The following is an 18513-nucleotide window of genomic DNA, read 5'->3' on the forward strand; positions in this document are numbered from 1 at the left end:
TACTTAGCAATAAAGATAACAAGATACAGGACCTATATAAAGAAGACCATAAAATTGTTATTGAAAGACATAAAGCGAGAGCTGAATAAATAGAAGGATACACCGTGTTCTAGCATGGAAGGGCTTATCATAACAAAGCATCAATTTTGTCAAAATTAATAGATAAATCTACAATTCTCCAAAAAGGTTGGATAAAATGATCTTATAAAATGATCTCCATAAAATTCCAAAAAGGTTGGATAAAATGATCTTATATGGAAGGACAAATAGAGTAGAAATTTTGAAAAAGAAAATTAACCCAAAGTGGCTGTGTTCTCAAGTATCAGAACGGACTATCATAGCAGAGTAAGCAAATCGATGGTATTGACCAAAGAATAAACTAATCGCTTCGAAGAACTGAATAGAAAGCCAAGATGTAGAACCCAACACACAGAACATGCAGGGCTCCCCCAAACTCTGTTTACCGCATGCCTACTATACACCGTGTTTTATTCCAGGCATGGAAAAATTAAGTACATGTTACTCTTTAGAGGGGGAAAAGGACAGATTTTTTTAGGGTTGTTACAAATGGACCATTCACGTGGAGGAAAACAGAATTAAAGCTCTCTTACGTTACATACAAAAATACATTCTAGTGTCAAAGTATAATTTTTAAAGTTAAAAACATGACTCTCGGGCAGCCCGGGTGGCTCAGGGGTTTAGTGCTACCTTCAGCCCAGGGCATGATCCTGGAGACCCGGGATCGAGTCCCACATCGGGCTCCCTGCGTGGAGCCTGCTTCTCCCTCTGCCTCTGTCTCTGCCTCTCTCTTTGTCTCTCATGAATAAATAAGTGAAATCTTTAAAAAGAAAAAAAAGGACTCTCCTATGAATATCAACTGCACACAAGTCAAAGATTTATTTAACTCTGAGTAAGGCAACTGGTAGGCACAGTTAAACCAGTTCAAAGAGCATTTGGAGAACAGCGTCAGGGGAGGCAGGCTGGAACAAGCTTGCTAAGTTAAAGACAAAACCGGTTCCTGTCCAATAGGGAAATAAAACTGTAACTTTTTTCTCCATTGAACAGAAATAATTTGCAAAAAAAAAAAAAAAAAAAAAAAAAAACAGTCTACATGAAAAGTCATAGAGTCTGGGTCTTAATCGATAGTAAATAGCAAATCAAGCCTGGCATGTCTCTTCACCTGCAGGCCGGGTCTATCCCAGGGAAGGACATGCAGCCCTTCTTTGGCGGTATTTTTGAGTTTCAGATTATTTTTCTTAGCATCACATAGAGTACAATTTTAAAGGTAGATAATAAAACAGTTTTGAAAAGGACCTGTAAGAAAAATCCAAGAGATAACTACATGTACCTTCCGAAGGTGAGATTTTATTTATTTATTTTTGAACTATTTTATTTATTTATTTGACAGAAAGAGAGAACAAAAGCAGGAGGAATAGCAGGAGGCAGAGGGAGAATCAGGCTCCCTGCCAAGCAAGGATCCCATTGAGAGGGGATCCCAGGACCCTGGGATCACGACCCCAGTGGAAGACGGATGCTTAACTGACTAAGCCACCCAGTGGGGAGATTTTAAACAAGACTGACATTCAGAAGTTATAAAGCAGGAAAAAAAGACTATCAGAAATTGAAAAAGGGAAAGATTCTGTGTGGAAAAAGATACTCTAAACAAATAAATAAAAAATGGATGCGGGGGACGGGTGGGGGCGCTCAGTGGTTGAGCGTCTGCCTTGGGTCCAGGGCATGACTTCAGGGTCCTGGGATCGAGTCCTAGGTCGGGCTCCCCGCAGGGAGCCTGCTTCTCCCTCCGCCTAGGTCTCTCTCTCTTTCTCTGTGTCTCTCATGAGTAAATAAATAAAATCTTTAAAAATTAAAAAAAAATCAAAAAATGAATTTGGAGAAATACAATGTAGAGGATGAATAGAGGAGTCCTGTAAAAAGCACTTTTACAGATTGACAAAGAGATGAACCCTCAATGGGAAAACGGGCCAAACGTATTCAGAGGCAATTCGTGAAAAATAAAGACGCTCAAACTGAGTAGAGTCTGTGGAAATGCAAGCCTTCCGCCTCGGAGAACGCTCGGCCTGTAAGAGTCCCATCCAGTGCTGGTGGGCGTCGGGGGAAGAGTATCCTCACTCTGTCGATGGAAATATGCATTGTTGTAGAGTTTTGGGGTTTTTTTGGAATATAAGCTGGAAATGGCTATTAAAAATAAAAATACATCTATTTGTCAACCTAGCAAATCTTCCTTCTGAGAAACTGAAGGTAAAGCACCAGGAGTTAATATATGTTCAAGGATGCTTATCACAGCATCAACTGGGCAAAAATTGGGAGAGAGCAAATGCCTACCAATGGGAGAATGGTGAATAAATGATGGAACGTTTGTCTCATCACAAAGAAGAATTAGAGGGACGCCTGGGAGGCTCAGCGGTTGAGCATCTGCCTTCAGCCCAGGGCGTGATCCCAGATCCTGGGATCGAGTCCCACGTCGGGCTCCCTGCATGGAGCCTGCTTCTCCCTCTGCCTGTGTCTCTGTCTCTCTCTCTGTGTCTCTCATGAATAAATAAATCAAATCTTTAAAAAATTAAAAAAAAAAAAGAATTGGACCCAAACCAGGTGGTTAGAAGGAATTTCCATGAGATACTATTGCATGAAAAAAAAAAAAAAAAACCAAGATATAGAAAAGTCTGTAAAATGCGATCTGGTTCTTATAAAACAAAAATGTGGTCCATGCAATATGCTTGTATATATACGGATGCTCACGTGCAACTGTATGAGCACGAAGGGACATGTGGAGAGATGCGTAACGCAGGTTGCTGACACGGATAGCAGTGAAGGAGAGAGAACACCGAGCAAAATAGGGCACGAAAAATTTAAAACACTGCACTAGAAATAGGAACCTAGAATGCTCACATCTATAAATCCATGGAAAACCACGTTTGTGTGTAGGGAAAAGGAACTTTTTCAAAAAGGATTCTGGCTCTCAGGAGAGGGAAAGATACTCACACGACAGGTGTCGTTCAAGAAAAGTAAAAAAAAAAGAAAAGAAAGAAAAGAAAAGAAAAGAAAAGAAAAGAAAAGAAAAGAAAAGAAAAGAAAGAAAAGAAGAAAAGAAAAGTAAGGGCCGGCGAGCAAAGGAAGGAGAGGCAAGGAACTGAGCCTAGAAACAGAGAGGCTCTTGGCCTCCTCCAGGCCGCGGTCCAGAGCATGGCCGCCGCCTGCACGTGGGCTGGTCCCCCCTCCCCAGGACAGTTCAGGCCCCGACACCCACACCCACACCGAGGAGGGATGAGCTCCTTTGCATAAAGAGAGAGAAGCTTGTGAGGGGCAGTGGGAGGCAGGTAAGGGATTCTGGAAGGGAAGTCCACAGGGCGCTTGGCCTGCCAGCCAGCTGCTGCGAGCGAGGGGGCCATCGGGGCACCACAGGGCACCCTACAAGCCCGGGGTTCACTTGCGCTCCTGCCCCTGTGCCTCCTGCACACACGTCCCTGAAGATGGCAGCGCACCCCCGAAGCGTTGGGAGCAGTTGGAGGGTGAAGGTGGGAAGGTGGAGGACACACAGCAGGTGCGGTCGTGGCCCTGCGCTGCCCAGGAGGGGATCCAGAAGGCCGGGAGCGGGCCAGGCTAAGAGGGCGTGGACGGTCTCTGTGAGGTCACTGTGCTCCCTCCGTCCCCTGCTCCCGCCCCTGCTCCCTCCCTCCCCACATCAGACCCCCAGGAGCACATACTCCAGCAGCAATAAGCACATACTCCAGCAGCACATACTCCAGCAGCAATAAGAGGCCGCGGCCTTTGTTCTCCTGGAGTCTGCACCCCTCACAGGAGCCCGGGAATGCTCGGACTTGCTCAGCCCGGCCCCGTGTGCAGAGAGCTTCCCAGCTCACAGCCTGGAGCCAGCTGTCCCCGAGAAGGAAGTAGGGCTGCTCAGCTGAGTCCAGTCTAGATCAGCCAAACTGGTTCACAGCTACAGGAGGAAGAGAACCAATGCTTGTTCTTGTAAACTGCTGAGTTTGGGGGTGTTTAGTTACATAGCGTTATCGTGGGAGCAGCTGACAAGTGGGAGCAGCTGAGCAACCAGGGAATAATCACCTTTTTCCTGCCATTGAGATTCTGTAGTGTCATAAAGATATTCATCAGGTGTAATCTTGAGCTGAGAAAGTTGTAGGGCACGTGTAGAAGGCAGTGTGGTGGTATTAGCACCAGGTGAATAGCCTCGGAAAGGCACTGAATGTTCACGGGCACGTGTGAGAACTTTGTCTCATGGGTTCGTAGGGAAGCAAGTTAAAGGTGACACCGAATTCTTCCCCAGCGGTGTTCCTCTGCCCTAAGACCGAGTAAGTGCGTGGGTCAGCTCCTATAAATCGGGTGAGATAGTTTTCAGTCACAGTAATGACTATATTGTGATTGCTTCTGACCTATTTGGTGTTGCTTTGAGGCTCTTAATTCCTTCTTGCGTGCAGACAGAACCTTTTGTACTCGTTATGCTGCAAGGAGATAAAGTTGAGCATATTCCTCTAGTGTAAGGTTTTTAGAAATTGTTGCAGGAAGCTATTCTTAGTTGCTTTACTTTATCATTTTACCCAAAACAGTACAGTAGCGACTGCAAAGGCACTTTGCTTCTTTGCTTGCAAGTTAAATACAGAAGCTTTGGGATTCTCAATTTTCTGTTGAGACGCTCGATTTTTCTTGGCTTGTAAACACTCAAAATGTTGATATTTATTGTTAATTTACCTTAGAATATGTTAAATAGATTTTGTTATATTCCTTCATTCAGCACATACATTGAGGGCCTTCCCTATACTGAGTACTGGGCTAGGTCCTAGGTATGCAGGGGTGAACAAAATAGGCACGGTCTTTGACCATGAACTGTTTTCAGCGGCTTTTAACTCTAATTGCACAAAACTGAGAGAGAGCATTAAAAAAATCTAGATGCCGAGGACTACCCAGGAGACTGGTCCCGTCAGAATGGGAGAGGGCCTAGGTATCAGTATTTGCAAAGGCTACCCAGGTCCTAATATGTAGCTGGGGTTGAAAGGTGGGGTTTAGCAGACACTTGACATTTCTTGACTATTACTCGGGACGAGGTGCTGTGCTAGGTGCTGAACATGTAAGAGCTTGTTTTATCCTCACCCCCCAGTCTGGAAGGGGCAGATGCCATTGCCAGCCGTACCGGTGGCGGTTACACCGGTAACTTTTGTAAGGCACGCTGGGTATGCGACACAGCCGGGATTCCACAAGGACCTGTCTTAACCACTGTCTTGCACTGCCCTTGAAATAGGGTTTATGCGAAGCATTTGCAAAAAATGAAATAGTGAAATAAGAGCCTCGAGACATTGGAATCCAATCAGAAACTGGATAAAGCATTATATTCGATTGCTACTTAATTTTTCAAGGGTTCTTTCTACTTTGGAAGTTTAGGTTTTCATGCAAGAACCACTTCCTTCCATACTTTTTCCCTCCATACCTCTCTTCTTCCCTCCCTGCCTCCCTCCATCCCATTGTCTCTCTCTTTCTTTCTGATGGGAGAGAACTGATCAGTCTGTGGTTGATGCTGAGTGACTCTGGCGTGTGTGTGTGTGTGTGCACAAGTGTGCAAGTGTGCTCATTCATTTACCGGATGTAGTGATCAGAAAGCTCCCCTATTCAACCTTGATTTGAGAATTTTTAAAAAAATTTATTTATTCATTCATGAGAGATACGGAGAGAGGCAGAGACACAGACAGAGGGAGAACCAGGCTCCCTGCAGGGAGCCCAAGGTGGGACTTGATCCAGGGACCCCGGGGTCACGACCTGAGCTAGAGGCAGACGCTCCACCCCTGAGCCCCTCAGGCATCCCGAGTTGAGAAATTTTTAAGTCACTCAAATTTTTAAGTCAAATTTTTAAGTCTCTTAATTTTTAAGTCACCATATAAATACTCAGGCTGAAATATGTAACTACTAAATTAAAATTCAATAGGACCTAACCTGATGGTTTTAGACAAGAGTTCCCTTCCTTGTATATTCCCGTGTTCGAGCAATTGAACCTTTTACAACCTGTTTCAAGAACGTAGTAACCCTTCTGTATGTTAGTAAATTGAACACCAATAAAAAATAAATTTAAAAAAAAAAAAAAAAAAGAACGTAGTAACCTTAAACCAAGCAAAACCTCACAGTGCTCTGAGAAGTGAGGGCTAGAACTTTCTGAGGGAGGAGTCTGTAGGGCAGACAGTGTGAACCATGCTCATTGTGTGGTTCTCGGCCCCACACCCTGCTCCACCTGTTAGGCAGGGAGGGAACACATTCCACTACTGCAGAAGGAGACAAATGGACAAATGCTTACACGGGCTCACTGAGCCCAAATCAGACTCTCACCCGTGCCCTGGTCGCGTCCAGTCCTACATTTACAGAGAACAGTGTCGGATGCACATTGAGCTTCTCGTCCAGATTGAATCGTGTGTCTCAAAAACACTATTGACAACCGTGTTTCCATCAGCTGCTGCCTAAAGACTTTGTGCCCACATGCGTATGCATGATCACGGCACCCTGGGTCTCACAAGCCAGAGAAATCACACTGCACATGACCCATGGCCATCGTGACCATTTTAGTGAGAGATTCCGCAGAAAAATAATTTCAGGCTCAATCAATATATCTGAATTACTAGCCGCTTCCATGTTTCCTTTCATGCAGTGGTAGTTAATTTGTAGTCGTACCTTCTTTCTCAAACTCTGAATATCATTTGAGATTAAGAAATTCCTGCCTTAAAAAAAAAAAAAAGAAATTCCTGCCTTTTAAGAGAATTATTTTCTTTTTACTCTTTCAGCAAGAACTATACCTAATTTTCCTTGGGTCTAATTCATAGAACAACATGACTTTTTCTCCTCTGTTCTTTTTAAGCGAGGAGTGTTGAGTGGGGATGGGAGCCGTGGTCGCGCGAAGTTTCCCAGGGCAGGTCAACACCAAACTCTCTCTGCTCTGCTCGGGTGTCTTCCCGCCAGGGGAATGCGACAGAGCACCTTTCCTCCTGGGCAGGTAGAAACTGCCTCTTGCTGCTGAAGCATCTTTGAAAGCAGTCACATATGCTCCCAGCACTGCACGGATGCTGCTGGTGAAATTTTCATGAGAATCCTCTGGGAATAGTGGTTGTTCTTTATTTAATCTTTGTTCTATGCATGTTTGTACCATTTACCAAACTACAATCTCTCCCTCACCGTTCGTCTTTTTCCCTTTCATATGCCTGCTTCTGTGCCTTAGATATTTCTCTTATGATTGGGCATACTCCGACTCTTGATTAATAGTTTCTAGAATTTTTGTCATAGCTAGGCAAAAACAGGAGCACCTAGCAAGTACTTGGGAAAAAGCAAGTCACCAACACAATAAAGGTCACTCAATTCATTTATTGAGCTGAGGAAAGGGGCAGATGTGAAAAGTACATCTGGTCTGTGGCTTTGTATTTGGCTGGCGAGTGCGGCGACCTAGTATCTGATTGTGTTCTCCTAAGGTCTTTTGATGCTGCAGTTTATGTAAATTTAATTTTCTCTTCTAAAATTTGGATTAATTCCAGATTTAAGCCGCATTAGTTCACATTAAACGTATTGAGGATACTTCTATTTAGGAATCCCTGCCCCAGGCCCTCAGGTTAGGGGCAAGCATCACTTTAGATCCCCTTTGATATGCTCTTACTGCATCTTCGTTGTCACCGTTGTCAATACCAACTGCTGGTTTTGTCACCCCTACTACTTACTGAGCAGCTAACACATCCCAAGTATTACACAAGCACTTAACAATACCTCATCTACTCCTCCCCACAAGTCTCCAAGGTAGATATCACTATTTCCATTCCACAAGTGGAGAAAATGGACACTTCATAAAGGGTAAGCTTTATCTAATAACTGCCAGAGCTGGAATTTGAACATCTAAACATCCCCCTGACCAAAACAACTGCATCAAAGGGGCAAAGTCATGCTGCCCGGTCAAAATCGCTCTATCGAGCTGTGGTAAGAGCTGTGATATGGGAGATGCAGGCAAGTGTTTCCCATAGTGCAAGGAAAATGTTTCTGTGATGCTAATTAATTTAGAATTATTATATTTTCTACTTGGGAAATGACTTTTTTTAAGAAGAAATTTGAATATAGTACCTAAGATACAAGCTCAAAGAAAGCTCTAAAAGATGAAAGTGCGGTTTATGTGGATATTTTTTCAAACGGGAACATTTAATACACTAAATCCTTTTAATGCTACAGCATTATTCACGACGGAGTATGGAAGGAATGATTTATGCCCGTAATAGTCCAAGCAAATCTGGGAATGCAGGGAAAGCTAATGGTGTCCTTGTTTCAAATGCTGCGCCGGAAATTAATTTCACCAAACATTACACTTGAGCCAAATACTGTGTAACATCACATTTGCTGATATGAAACTTGATGTATTAACTTTAAATTGACACTATCCCAAGCTATTTATTTTTCCTATTTTCTTTGCCTATCAGCTGGCATTGGCTACTTTGTAAATAGTTCAATTTGTCTTCTACAATAGTTCAGCTTTTTTTTTTTTTAATAGTTCTGCTTTTGAAGTTAAGCACGTAATCCGTCTTGTATTCTATGAACCTCAGCGGAAGAAGATGCTGTAAGAAATACCTTTAAAACTGTGCCTACGTGTGCTAATTCAAGAATGTTTAAAGGAATATATGCCAAACTATTAACATTAGTGGTAATTATCTCAGAACATAATTATCTTGATTTTTTTTTAGCACTTTCCATTTTTCTACAATGAGTTTAAATTGCCTTGACAATAAAGAAAACTCATCCCATAGAGATCTTTGGGAACAATAGGTTAAGGAGAGAAACTGGGGCTGCTGTGGATGTTAGAGCAAGAGTAGCTTAGCTGTGACCCCAACGTCTAGACGTGTGCTCTTTCAGCTTGAACTAGGGCCCCATCTCAGGAGGTCGTACCTGGTTCCTTGGCCTCGGTGGGAAGCACGTACCACCCTTCTTACCAGTTCTTGTCTTTCATTGGGATACATTCCTAACCCTTTGCTCAAAGTGCTTCTAGGTCGGACAGTTCAGCACTTGTTTCCTCTTCCTCCTTGCAGCTCGAGCTTAGCCGTGTGAACTCCCCCTGTCAGTGGTCCCTGGGGGAACCTCTGGGAAAGACTATCCACCTGGGAAAAAGAGATGGACAAGAAGAACTGCCTTCTTCATTTGCAGTCTTCCCCCACCACAAGGGAACAACTTCGACAGCTAAGGTTAGTAGAAAAGACAGAAAAAAACATGTGTCCTTGGTAACGTCGTGTAGCTACTACACCAATACTTGAATTGCTCTCCGTCTAGACTTCTTGTCAGTTGGATTAATAAGCTCTATTGTTTAAGCCACATTCTACTGTGTACTCTCACGTAGCCACCTCCTCCTCCCTGTCCTTCAGGTGAACAAGTGTCTACGTTTCTCAGTTCAGACAATCACATGCTTAAGAAGGAGGGTGATCATTCCTGGCTAATCATTCCCTGATTCCTGGTCATTCCTTTTGCTTGGAATTGTTTGGCTAAGGGTTCTCACTGCCATGCCATTGGGCCAAATGAGAAAGAAAATTGACCACTGGGACCCAGATAGGACACTGTGCTAAGACACACAGACGAATCAGTTGGGGCTGGGGTGAGGAGAGGGTTCAGAAATAGATGTAGGGGAAATGGGCGTTTCCTCTCAATGCTAATTGGGCCACTTTAAAAGGAAGTTACCCAAATATTTTACCTCTACAAGCATTCAAATCATTTGGCGTTCTGGTGATCATGGTGGGGCATAGTGGAAGGCCATAATGGAGCCTAAGAAAGATCACGGTCTCAGTACATATGATATATTGAAAAAGACCTAATTTTGACCAGCATCACATCCAAAAACTTCAAGAATATGCCTGTACCAGAGATTATAGGTATATTCTGTATCTCTATTGATTGAGAACATCCCAACGACAAGAAGTAACTATTAATATAATATGGTGATGTTTTTATTTAGAATTTCATGTTACCTATCACAGCAGCACTTACATTCATTAGAAAATAGTTTACAAAAGTAAAAGACAAATTATGTCTTCAGTTTTTATTTTTTTAAAGATTGATTGATTGATTGATTGATTTATGAGAGAGAGAGATAGAGAGAGGCAGAGACCCAGGCAGAGGGAGAAGCAGGCTCCATGCAGGGAGCCTGACGTGGGACTCGATCCTGGGACTCCAGGACCACACCCTGGGCCAAAAGCAGGCGCCAAACCACTGAGCCACCCAGGGATCCCCATGTCTTCAGTTTTTAGACGAGGCTTATTGCACATATTCACTTGAAGTTCTCCGTAGTCCATAGGATGGAAACCTCCACCCTACAGGTATTTCTGTAGCCACCTGTGGATGAGAAAACAGCACAGTGGGGAAACTAAAAGTATTATTATTAGGGGTGGGAATAGGGCAATGGGGCTGAAGTCTTGTTTTAGGAGAAATATCCAAAAGAGTTTCCTTATTCTTAAATGAATGAATGAATAAATAAATGAATGAAAGCCTAAGAAAAGTTTCCAATTTTTATGTGCCTCTTCTATGTTCCTCTCATTGTATCACAAGGCTACATGATGTCATTCCAGTATTTGACTTATATATTACAGACAGCTGCCTAATAAATAGAATATAAATTAAAGAGTTATTTTTCTCATGCAACTCAGTTCCAGGATTTTCTAGTAGCGTTTCTAAAACTCAGGCACTACCAACACTTGGGGCTACATAATTCTTTGCTAGATAATTCAATCCTGTGCATTGTAAGATATTTAGCAGCGTCTCTGGCCTCTATCCACCCTCAACCGTGACAACCAAAAGTGTCTTCAGTTATTGCCAGATGCTCCCTGGAGGACAGTTCCTGGTTGAGAATCACCAATCTAATATAAGCCATCAAATTCTCTATAATGATTCTTTAATTCCTTAAGTTAAAAAAAAAAAAACAAAGCTTTGTATCACCTATGGAGATATGCAGAAATGGCACTTAGCAACAATAATAATCAATGGTCAGAAAGGGAGACAGAACATGAAGACTCCTAACTCTGGGAAATGAACTAGGGGTGGTGGAAGGGGAGGGTGGGGGGTGGGGGTGAATGAGTGACAGGCACTGAGGGGGGCACTTGATGGGATGAGCACTGGGTGTTATTCTGTATGTTGGCAAATTGAACACCAATAAAAAATAAATTTATTATAAAATAAATAAATAAATAAATAATAATCAATGGTCAATTATTGAATACATACTACATGCCAGACTCTGTGCCAAGTACTTTACAATTATTATCTTGTGTAAGTCTCACGTCAAAATTGTGAAATAAGTTATCAATGTATCACAATCCCTCCCCCCTCCTTTTAAACCAATTGAGAAAACTGAGGCACAGTGAGAATAAGCAATTTGCTAGAATGTGATGAATCACCTGACTTCCGGGCATTTGGGATGAGAATCTAGGGATGCCCAGCTTTGTCTCGTTCTCTCCTTTTTCTCTTTCAAGTGTAGTTGCCAACTGAAAGCATATATTCTGCTTCCCTTTGCACTTCCTGCCATAAATTTTACCAGGACAGGCCCCAGATGGCAGTTGGCTGGTGGTGGAGTCTGTGTCCTCTGGGGTTTGGTTTGGGAGGCCCTCACCTTTGTGTATCTGAGTCACAGTACCTATTCTCAGCTTTATCAGCAATAAAGGTGATATCTTGCTCTGTATTTTTTTTTTAATTTTTTTTTTAAATTTTTTTTTTTATTTATGATAGTCACAGAGAGAGGGAGAGAAAGAGAGACAGGCAGAGGGAGAAGCAGGCTCCATGCACCGGGAGCCCGACGTGGGATTCGATCCCGGGTCTCCAGGATCGCACCCTGGGCCAAAGGCAGGCGCCAAACCGCTGCGCCACCCAGGGATCCCTCTTGCTCTGTATTTTGCCCCTTTCTTGAACTTGTGCAAAATTCAACTGGGGAAGAAGAGTGTATTAGTTTCCTATTGCTGTTGTAACAAATAATCACAAATTTAGTGGCTTAAGATAATGCAAGTCTGGAGATCAGAAGATGAAATGGCTCTTACTGAGCTAAAATCAGTGAGTCACCTGGCTGCATTTTTTTTTCTGACTCTGCAGGAGTCAAGAATCTTTTTCCTTGTTGTTTTCTATCTTAGAAGCTACCCACATTCCTTGGCTTGTGGTTCGTTTCTCCATTTTCAAGTCCATCAGCATAGCATCTTCAAATCTCTCTCCTTTTTTTTTCTAGATTTTTATTATTTTTATTTTTTTATATATTTTTTATTGGAGTTCTATTTGCCAACATATACTATAACCCCCAGTGTTCATCCCATCAAGGGCCCCCCAGTGTTCATCCCCTCAGTGCCCGTCACCCAGTCACCCCATCCCCCCACCCACCTCCCCTTCCACTATCCCTTGTTCGGTTCCCTGTGTTAGGAGTCTCTTTCTGACTTTGAACTTCTGCTTCCCTCATTCATCTTTTAAAGACTCTTGTGATCATACTGGGCCCACCTGGCTATTCCAGGATAATCTACTCCTCTCAAGATCCTTAACAAAAAAAAAAAAAAAAAAAAAAAAAAAAAAAAAAAGATCCTTAAAAAAGTTCCTTTTGCTATGTAAGGTAGCATATTCACAGATTCTGGGAACTAGGATGGGGATCTTTGGGGGAGCATTATTCTGCCTAGAAAGGGTACTCATTAGTCTCTCCTCAATCCCCTCACCGTATTTACTTATCAAAAGTCTCTTAACAAGAAACCGACTCACAGATGCTTAGTTAATGGTGCTTTTTATATTTCAGTGCAATTCAATATAATCTAGGCCTAAGGCTAAGGTCATTACTTTTGCTTGTAATTGTTTGGCTAAAGTTCTCACTGCCATGGCATCATGCCAGGTCATATGTACCAAATGAGGCAGAAAATTCATAACGACTCAGGCAAGTCGGTGCTCCTTAGTGGAGTTGACACTGTGTTTGCTGCAAGTTAGATCATTGACTTCCTTATCTTTTTAATGGCAATTTTTATTTAACTTCCCTTCTCTAGATGCCATAGACAGGAGGAACATAACTAGAAGAGAGAGAGAGAGTGTGTGTGTGTGTACAAGTGTGTATGACTTTTGAAGTAGTAAGTCGATCCCATATATTCATTATGTATTTATTTCCTGGGAGGGATAATATTCCCCATGTCTCTCCTTCTCTCCAGCTGGGAGCTGGAATGTTCTAACTCATAATTGCAGTTGTGACTCAACAGCCCCTCCTCCTCTGCAAAGAGTCAGAGGAGTTGGGTTGGACACAGAGGAAAGTTCAACAGTCTGTGCATAAGGAAGTGGGTCCCGTGCAGCAGATTTCCAGCTTTTTCATAGAGAGCTGTGAATAGTGATAGGAAGATAGGAGGGGTGGCCATAAGGGGCAGAGAGCTAGAAGAAGGTGCTGCTAAGAGTCTTACCCTGAGCTTGCAGTGAGCCAGGAGGGATGGCCACCCGGGACTAGCCAGCCAGAGACAGGATACCGGGGGTGCCATGGCTGCAGAGATGTAAGGACCTAGGATGAGGATGCCAAGATGAGGAGCTAGGAAAGTAGTTGAAAGGATCTGCACAGGTAAGATGATTGAGGTCAAGAGGAGTACGATGTTATTCACTGGGGAACTTAAAAATTATTTGTTGAGTGACTCTAGACTTAGTTCATGAATAAAGAGTTGGCTGCGGTCATTCCCTTTGCACATCCACTAGTGGTGGAGACGATATGGAAAGGAGCTGTGGTAGATGGAGTAGGAGAATGGAAACAACGGATGGTCCAGGGAGGGAGCTCAGAGAATACTAGAGCAACGGTATCTGATGTGAATACGAAGGTACTTCCTATCTGGTATGGTGCTAACTCTATATTTTCAGCAAAGCATTGAAAAATGAAGAAGGTGATGAATCCGTGGTTGGGAGAAATAAGGCAAGAGATGGCATTGGGTTGAGCCAAGGAGATCCGGAATCGGGCTGCCTTGAGTGGAGAAGGTAATCGTAGAAGACTGTTTCTCTCTGACACGGCCCCTGACCTTTGAAAATGTTGGGGATGCTGCTGGATTTCCAACTATTTGGGGCCTAGGGGCATAGGTTATTTTGTTGTAATGATAAAGAGAAGAAGGTGGAGTGCTTGGGGGTGGGGGGCACTTGGGTACTATTACTAGTTTCCCAAAGCAAAGGGACCAGAGCTTAAAACTAGTATTTTAATATAGCATAACTACTTCTTTGTAGTGAATTACAGGGTGTAATAATATAGTAAAATCATAAATTTTCCTAGCTCTAAGCAGGTCCCCCTGACCACATTTGTGAAAATACAAGCATCAAAAAATGATAGGGTGGATCATAACACAATGAATTTTAAAAAAATCATCAAGTTTCATGGTGTTGGTCGTGGTGGGTGCAGTAAAAGCTTTTCTTTACAAAAACAAAAACAAAAATGCCAACTGATACATGTGGAAAGAATGATGAGAAAAATCATCATTTTTGCCACCAACATTATAATAACCAGTGCAGACAAGACTCATTACTGGATCCTTAAACCAACAGCTGAGAAGTTGTCAGGGGAGGGTATTCACCATATGGTCCAGCAGTTGCACTTCTTGGTATTTATCCAAAGGAGCTGAAAACTTATGTCCAAACAAAACACTATCTACAGTACAGAACACTATTTGTTCATAACTGCCAAGACTTGGGAAAACCAAGATGCCCTTCCGTGGGCGAGCGGATAAATAAACTGTGGTACATCCAGATAATAGAATAGTATTCAGAACTAAGGTGAAACGAGCTACCAGCCGTGAAATGACGGAGGAATCCTAAATGCATACTACAAAGTGAAATAAACCATATCTAAAGAGGCCATATACTCTGCATGGCTACAAAATACTACATCCCGGAAAAGGCAAGACTTGGAGATGGTAAAGAGATCAGTGGGTGCCTGGGTTAGTGGGGAGGGAGGAATAAGTAGGGAATTTTGGGGTCAGGGAAGCTGTTCCGTATGATACTATAATGGTGGGTACACGTCCTCAGATATTTGCCAAGACACACAGACTGTGCGCAGAGCGGACTCTGCCGTGAACTACGGACTTTGCGTGATGAGGATGTATCGGTGTAGCTTCGCCAATTCCAAGTGAGCCCATCTGGTGGAGGGGATCGGTAGTGTGAGGGGGCTCTGCGTGTGGGGCGGGGGGCAAGAGGTGTGGGAAATCAGTAGCTTCTGTTCCGTGCTGCTGCGGACCTAAAACAGCTCTAAAAAATAAAGCTCTAGGTGTGCCTATGAATATTCACATCATCTTGAAGGGCCGTTTGTTATTTATTTCAAGGGGTTAAAGTACCTTTACAATGAAAACCTGTGGCAGATTCCTTAATTAGGCAATCAAAGTTAGCATCCCCAATAATGAGACATTTTATGTTTCCTAATGAGATGCGATGGGATGACTGGGCGTCACTTACATAATGTTGCCAAAATCCTGCCAAAAGTGTTTAACCTGAATCCCACGTTGGGAAGCGGTCAAGTAAATACATGTTATGGGACATTTTACAAAACCCCTGACCTGGACTCTTAGAAAATGCTAATGTAATAAAAGACCACCCAAAACTGGGAGTGAGGGAGATGACGGGAAGGACTGGAAAGACATGGCAACAAAATCCAATGCATCATCCTCGATTGGACACTGGATATTAAAAAAGAGAAAAGCAAAAATAAACAAATAAATAGGTAAATAAATAAAATAAAATTTAAGAAAAAAAAAAGAGAGAAAAGCAGTTTTAAGGACTCCATTGGGTCAATGGGAAAGGTTTCGACATGGACTGATATCAGATGGTATTTTATCAAGTTTAAATGCTTTAAATACAATATTAATCTTGGGCTTATGCAGGAGAATATTCTTACTATTGAAGTATAGTAAAATATACTAATATTTTATATTATATTTAATTATTATTATATTATATTTAATTATATATTATATTAATATTTTATATTTTATATTTAGGTTTTAAGTATTATGATGTTTGCCGTTTTCTCAAATGATGACACACACGCGAGAACGCACACATACGCGCACCCTGAGCGTGAGATAAAGCAAATGTGGCAAAATGTTTCCAATGGGTGAACCCAGAGGAAAGATGTGATGGATCCTTATACTATTCCTTCCATTTTTTTTGTAGGTTTGAAAATTTCCAAAATACCACATTCATGGTCTTACCCAGCGTGAGATAGCTGAGGCCAGGCGGTTCCAGTGACTTACCCAGACGCAGTGTCAGCGGCCCGTCGAGGCTGCTCGGGGGGCCCTGATGGGTGTCGGGCTCCGTGCCGGGACCCCCTGGGGGAGAGTAGCAATGAATCGGGTCGTGTCTGCTGAGCGGCCCCTCCTGTGACGGCGGCCTCGCCGGTGCCCACATCAGAGGGCTCGGACAGAAAGAAAAGCGCCCGAATGAGCCGTCCTGGGCGGGCCCGTCCTGGCCTTGACAGCCCCGGCTGCTGCAGGTGCCCGATGGGGGCCAGGGTGTCCCTGGGGGCGGTGGCTAGGGCACAGGCCTCAGGTGTCCCGGGGACGGGCCTCGGGTGTCCCGGGGACGGGCCTTGGGTGTCCCGGGAGGCCTCCAGGCGGGCCAAGCGGGACACACAGGGAGGGAGGTCAGTAAGGCCAGCCGCCCAGGCCGCAGATGCGCTGCTCGGGGACATACACCGACAGCCCTTCTGCGGTGGAGACTCGAGGAAAAGAAGTGTCAAGGGGGGGTGTTGGGGCCTCGGCCTGGGAAACAAGTCACTCCGACCGCGGTTGTGTGGGCGCCACGAGGACCAGGGAGGGGAGGGAAGACGGTAAGCCAAGCAGGGGGGGAACGATGGGGGCTTCCCTCCCTGCTCACCCATCCTAAATAAAGGCTCCGCGGGACCTGATGCAACCTAGAAAATGCCACTGGTTGGGTCCCCGCTGATTCACGGGGAGCCGCTGGCTGGCCCGGCTGCAGGGCGCCCCCTGGTCCTCCAGTTCGCTGCGGCCCACCTCGTGCACTTGCACCCCTGCCCCTGGGCCGCCCTTGCCCTGAGCGCCCTCCATGGGCCCCACAGGACCCCTGGGCCCAGCTCATGTCCCCGAGTGCCGCACGGTCCGGGGAGGCCACTCAGGGTCCACCTGCAGATGCACCTGCACACAGTCCCTGGCGCAGGACGCCTTCAAAGCGGCCCGTTGACATGAGAGGCGTCGGCTCCTGCCACCCTGGGACCCCGTGCTCACCGACGCTGACCCCGCTTTCTCCTCTCAACCCTCCGCCTGGGCGCCGCATCCCACTTTCTGTCTCTAGGAGTCGGCCTACCTGGGGACCTCCCAGAGGCACGATTATACAGCATTTCGTCATTTTGTGTTGCCCACCATTGTGCCCTCACCTGGGCCCCGAGCCCCACTCACTCCAGGCTCTGTGATGGGAGGGCAGTATCTGTTGCCCAAAGTAATTTGTCATTTTTTTTAAACTGAAAAAAAATTAAATTGTGTGTATATTTAATTCAGAAAGGGTGATAAAGGTATATATGTATGTGCATCACAGAAACACAGCAGGACTCCATGCAGAAATCCTGCATTTCATTTTTTAAAAGATTTATTTTTTAGGTTTATTTGGTAGAGAGCACAAGCGGGGGAGCCGCAGGCAGAGGGAGAGGCTCCCCACTAATCTGGGAGCCCCTGGACCTGGGGCTGGATCCCAGGACCCTGAGATCGTGACCCGAGCTGAAGGCAGATGCTTAGCCGACATGGGCCGTCCAGGCGCCCGCGTTTCATCTTTTTGGAAAAAAAACAAAAAAAACAAAATAAAACAAAACAACCTTTATTGAAGTATGACTGACATACAGTAAACTGCATGTAATTAAAGTTTATAATTTGCTGGGTTTTTTAATTCTTTTTTTAGATTTTTGTTTTGGCAAGAGCACTGAGCACGAACCTGCCCTCTGCCCCTTACAGTGGAATCGCTGGCCTTACGCAGGGTGCTGCCCGGCAGGGCGTCGGGACTAATTCGCCTCCCGTGGCCAGGGCTTCACGCAGGTTGGTTCGTGGCTCAGTCCCGGGTCACCCGTCCCCTCCGAGCCCATGACCCCGACTGTTGCGGCCCCTCATGTCACGCGGTAGGTGTCGTCCTGTGACGGGCTTATTCACCTAACAACGTCCTTAAGATTTACCAATATCACCACCTCTTGCACAGGGCTTTTTTCTTATTTATTGATAAATAAATGTTTATCTATATTAGATATATGATTAGATATATATTAGATATATTAGATATTATAAATAAATATATTTTTATATATTTTTTATATATTATAAAATGATGTTTATTTATGAACAGATTTTCATTTACTTATTTGAGAGCAAGAGAGCGAGCACCAGCAGCGGGACCCCGGGCAGGGCGCCAGGGCCCCGGGGTCACGACCTGCGCCGACAGCAGACTGAGCCCCCAGGTGCCCCAGTTTCTTTTCTTTTAAGAGGCTGAGGACTATTCTCTGTCGTGCCTGAACCCCGCTTTCTCCGCTATCCATACTTG

General features: G+C 44.3%; 1 long non-coding RNA gene across 5 annotated transcripts; it reads left to right on the forward strand.

Annotated features, from left to right (window-relative positions):
- The first annotated feature begins 3786 nt into the window (after positions 1 to 3786).
- LOC119869311 lies at positions 3787 to 17810 on the forward strand. 5 transcript variants are annotated; one of them, XR_005370040.1, is made up of 4 exons: positions 3787 to 4328; positions 9063 to 9215; positions 13861 to 13974; positions 16150 to 17810. It is a non-coding gene; the product is annotated as an uncharacterized LOC119869311 (long non-coding RNA). The 5 variants fall into 5 exon arrangements; XR_005370036.1 differs by lacking the exon at positions 16150 to 17810 and adding an exon at positions 15010 to 15140; XR_005370037.1 differs by lacking the exons at positions 3787 to 4328; positions 16150 to 17810 and adding exons at positions 7347 to 7845; positions 15010 to 15140.
- The last annotated feature ends 703 nt before the right edge of the window (positions 17811 to 18513 follow it).

This window comes from Canis lupus, chromosome 15 (assembly GCF_011100685.1).
Source record: "Canis lupus familiaris isolate Mischka breed German Shepherd chromosome 15, alternate assembly UU_Cfam_GSD_1.0, whole genome shotgun sequence".
NCBI lineage: Eukaryota > Metazoa > Chordata > Mammalia > Carnivora > Canidae > Canis > Canis lupus.